Raw genomic sequence first — 5064 nt, 5'->3', positions numbered from 1 at the left:
TGGTTGATACTATGCGGATTGGGCCAGCTAAGGCCCGAGTTTCGCGTTGGGCAGCGAACACATACTTGAATTACAGCCGTCGGATTCACATCTTTGCTCAGCTCGTTCTGGAAACAGTGTCCGGCCGGCATTTGCTCAGCTCGACCAAAGTTTTGGCCCGTCATAACGGGGGGAAATAAAAAAGAAATATAACCCAAAATTTAATTATCGTGCTGACGGACCTCAGCGGAAGAGTTATTGATTGTTATAATGATAATGATAACTATTATTTTATCTAAAATATTTTTAAAAATTTTAATATCAGAGTAGTAGATATTATAATTTTTATTATAAAATCATAGTTTTTTTCAAGACATTACAATCATTTTTGGACAAAAAAGATAATAAAAAATTAACGGTTGCTATATTTTTCATATCAGTTATCTCAACAAAATAACAAAGGATGGCTAAAGCGATGATGATTGTTATTTGCAGCCTCTTATATAACAAATAGAAAAAAAAACAATTGGACCTACTCTAGAGAAAGTACAGGTAAATGATATCAGTTGTTTATGCTATAATAGTTCATTAAAATAAAAATAAATTAGAAACAATGGAAAATAATAACTATTATATTTTTTCTTTATATATCTCAATAACTTAAGGAAAACTATTGCAGTCATCGTTATTTAAAATTACTTATATAATAAAAAAAATTACAGCAATACCTCTTCAACTTTTTGTAAGAAATATTTAAATATCAAAAATTTTAATTTTTTCAATCATAGCTCAAAATTTAGTTTTAGTTATAATATGGCCTAGTTATCCTCCAAGCTTTAACACCATTAACAGCACGTGTGAAATAATCGATTTGCCCTCAAAGGTTACTAGTGGAAAGAAATTAAATTTGGAAAAAATTACAACCAGGTGTGCGCCCAGCTAATCCCTCTCATTTCCTTTTCTATTTCGGCCAAGCGCCCGACATACTAGGCTCTCAGTTCGACTAAGCCCTCCTCTGTCCATCTTTGTAGCCTTTCATTTCCTCCTCCTCCATTTTGACTCCATTTCTCCCATTTCCCCAACTCGTACCCTCCTTCCATCTTCACGACCAAAGTGGAAATTGTGCCCTGCTGGTGTGCTAATGCACTCAACTGAGAGGTTGTTCCCAAAATCGTCAATTAGATAAGAAGAATCTAGGGTTTTGTGTATTTGGTATTTCAATATTCTTTGTATTTGATGATGCTAGTTGTTTCATGAATCAATAGGGGTGTAAATGGGTCGGATTGGGTCGGATCATGGATGATCCCGATCCGACTCGGTTTTTTGTTCGGGTTCTAATTTTGGACCCAGACCCGACTCGGTTGAAGATCGGGTCGGGTCCGAGTCGAGCCCGGGTCAGATCCGGGTCCGCGTCGGATCGGGTTCGGATCTAAATCGGGTCCAATTTTGTGTGCTTTTGGGAAAGGATTTGGGCAATTCTAATTTGGTCATATCATAATTATGAGGTGATGGGTGACCTATGACTTGAAAGACTTGCAATTGACCTCCAGTCAGAACAGATGACCCCCGACTTACTAAGTAAGTCGGTCTACAAGCCAAATTTCATATCACACTATTTTTTGTCCATATGACTGATTGGACGGAACTTGGTGTCTCCCGGCTCCCCTCTCACGAGGGCAAAAAAAATCCCAGACCTTCTTCCAAAATCCAATTCCATTGCAGAAAACTGGCACATGACCCATATTCAGTTCGGTGTTCCCTCTCTTGCTCCCTGCAAAAGTTAAAAAAAAAACAGAAACCAAAAAACAGAAGGAAAAAAAGAAAAAAAAGCCTGCTACCGAGACACCAGAGGTATCAACAGTGTAATAGACCAAGAGAGGATCCTCATGGACCAATAGTGCCACGACCCACACAAAAAAAAGAAAAAAAAAAACTCTGTTTTGCTTTTTCCCCCTCTTTCTTTCTCTCTTCGGATCCATTCGGGTCGGGTCAGATCCGTTCGGTGAACCCAGACCCGACCCAGAAAATGATTCGGATCCAATTTTAGGACCCGACCCGGACCCATGGGTCCTAAAATTCAGGTCGGGTCGGATCTACGCGGGTCGGGCCGCGTCGGGTCTCGGGTCGACCCAACCCATTTACAGCCTTATGAATCAATGACCCTAATGTGTGTTCCTAAAGTTTAATGTTATTCATGAACCAGTGACCCTATTCTTTATGTTATCCATGAATCAGTGACCCTATTTTTTATGTTCTGATTATCCAGGAGATGATGTGGGATCTGCAACGTGCTCCGAAGCGATAGAGCTACATGGCAGTGAAGCTGGATGTGAAGAGAACCTATGATAGAGTCTGTTGGTGCTTCCTTAGGTTTGTATTAGAGAGCTTTGGCTTCCACAAAATCTGGATAGCCTGGGTACTTGGCTATGTGCAGAGGCCGTCTTTTTCCATCCTGATCAATAGGTTATCGTTGCCTTTCTTCCACTTTGCCATTGGGCTTCGCCAAGGTTGCCCCTTGTCCCCCTACTCGTTTATCATTTGTGTTGATGTGCTATCTCGCACCCTACAAGTTGCTTGTCGAGAGCGGGAGTTAGATGCCTATGTGCCAGCCCCTAGTGCCCCAGCTGATCTCCCATCTTTTATTTGCAAATGTCTGCCTTCTCCTTGTCAAGGCAAGGACAAGGGACGCATTGGCCTTCAGAGGTGTCCTGGAGGACTACTACGAGGCATCAGGGCAAAGAGTGAACCTTCACAAGTCTACCATTTGCTTCAGTCTGAAGATGGAGTTCGGGCGAAGGAGAAGATCAGGGGGCCGAGGAGCTATTTGAGCGTCTCTATTACGGAGAGGAGACTACAGGTGTTAGAGTGCCTTAGCATGGGGCAGCGTATCTAGGAGCGGCTGGAGGGCTAGAGGACGGCCTCATTATCCATGTTGGATAGGTTGACACTAGTTAAGTCGGTCTTGAGCTCTACGCTGGTATACCTCATATCCAACAATATTGTCCCGAGGATTATGCTGATGAGAATTGAGCGACTTCTCCAAAACTTTCTCTAGGGCTCACATGGTGGCAGTCATGGAGTGCATCTGTCGGCATGGGAGATAGTCTGCCAGTCGACTCACAAGGGAGGGCTGGGTGTCTAGTCTTTTCTTACGAGGAGAGAGACGCTGATTGCTTGGAATACGGCGAGACTTGTACTTGAGCCGTGGTGCTTTTGGGGTGAGGTGATGACTGCCCTCTATGGATCGGTGACGGCGAGCAAAGTAGCTCAGAGTGGCCGGAGGTGTTCCTTCCTTTGGCGGAAGATCTGTAGGTATGTACCCATTGCCTTGGCTAACTTCAGGTGACTGATCGACGATGGGTGCAGTGTAGATGTAGTGGAGGACCCTTGGATGGACACTCTTCTAGTGAGGCTCTGGCCGACCATGGTCAATGTTGAGGACACGGGCGGACTTCGGATTTGTGATCTTCTTTGCCCTAAGGGGGCAAGATGGGATACCAGCCGGATTAGCTATCTGTTTGGGGAACACCTCGCAGAGAGAGTCTGGTCGCTGCTAGTTCTAGGGAGTGCTTGTCTAGATGTGAGGGCTTGGAATACATCATGCAACCCTAGAGTCAGAGTGAAAGATATCTATTGCATCCTTCATAGTGGGCAGCATTCGAGGCAGGACTGTGCTTGGATCTAGAGGTTCGGTCTTCATCCGAGGGTGGCCCTGTTCCTCTGAAAGGTGGGTTGCTGACGAGATTGGTGCTATGCAGGTGGAAACTAGGCATCCAACCTCAGTGTTGTGGGCGCCAGTTGGATGAGACCATGGATCACGCTTTGTTACAGTGCGAGCGACCTAGGAGGGTCTGAAGGCTCGTTGATATCCTGCCAGATGCTCGGTGCCATTTGGGCCCCTTCATGCAGGCACTTAGATAGCAAGAGGATCCAACTTTCTCACCGCTATCGCCGGAGAAAAGGGCTTCTTGGCCATCGCAAATCAATAAAACCATAGATTCTGCGCACATATCTGGCTGAATAGGAACGACAGATCTTCAAGAGTCGGAGGGGCCCTTTGAGGGTTGTGGTGGATAGAGCTATCCGGTTGGCCGAGGAGGTCATCGAGGCTACTGTGACTGTTTCATCTGGGTTAGCTAAGGATATCTGGGTCTCCCCCACTGCTGCTTTAGATCCTAGGTATGTGCTCACATCCTAGAAGCCCCCATCCTCTGACCATTTCAAGGTGAATTTTGATGGTAGTTTGACTGATAGTGGAGACGCCGGTGTTGCCTTTGTGATTAGGGATTGCAAGTCCAGGCTGATTGCGACAGGAGGGCGGCACAACTTCGAGCCATCTGTTCTGCGGGCGGAACTTAGGTCCGCATGAGAGGGTGTCTTTTATGCGAGAGTAATGCAGTTGGATCAAGAAGGCTGAAAGCTCGGCAGGTGAGTTCTGGAGGCTCGATGCATCATTCTGGAGGGGGACTCAGTGGAGATGGTTGAGAGGATTCTACGGAAGGGGGCGGGGTTCACCGATCAGCCGATCTCAGGGGATGTCCGACGCTTACTGTATGAGTGTGATATCTTCCAGGCTATGCATGTGTTTCGAAAGGTGAACAGAACTGTTGACCGAGTCACCTCCTTTGCTACTCATCACTCTGGACTGTTTCTCTAGACCCTAAATGTACATATTCCTTTAGGAGACATTTGGTAACCCCAACAGGATCACCACGGTAATCTAAGATTCCCGATGATCTAAATGCTGGGGTAATTTGATCTCCAGTGATCTAAGATCAATATGTTTGGTAAGCCATAGTCCAATGATTAAAAATCTCCAGGTATCCATAAGTAACTTATTTAGTATATAGTAAGGAGATCCAAGATCTCGGACCACATAATACCACAAATGCCCCTAATATATCTTAGATGAATTTTTTATGTATTTTAATTCTCATGAATCAAAAATGTAAGTCTATATTTTAGTTCTTATAATAGGCCCATAATTTTGTCGCATATTCTACTTTTAGTAGCCCTTATCATATATTGATTAATCATATAAAATATATTAATTATTAATATATTCTATAAAAATATATTTATTAC

The sequence above is a fragment of the Phoenix dactylifera genome, unplaced genomic scaffold (assembly GCF_009389715.1).
Source record: "Phoenix dactylifera cultivar Barhee BC4 unplaced genomic scaffold, palm_55x_up_171113_PBpolish2nd_filt_p 000164F, whole genome shotgun sequence".
NCBI lineage: Eukaryota > Viridiplantae > Streptophyta > Magnoliopsida > Arecales > Arecaceae > Phoenix > Phoenix dactylifera.
This window is presented reverse-complemented; position numbering follows the sequence as displayed.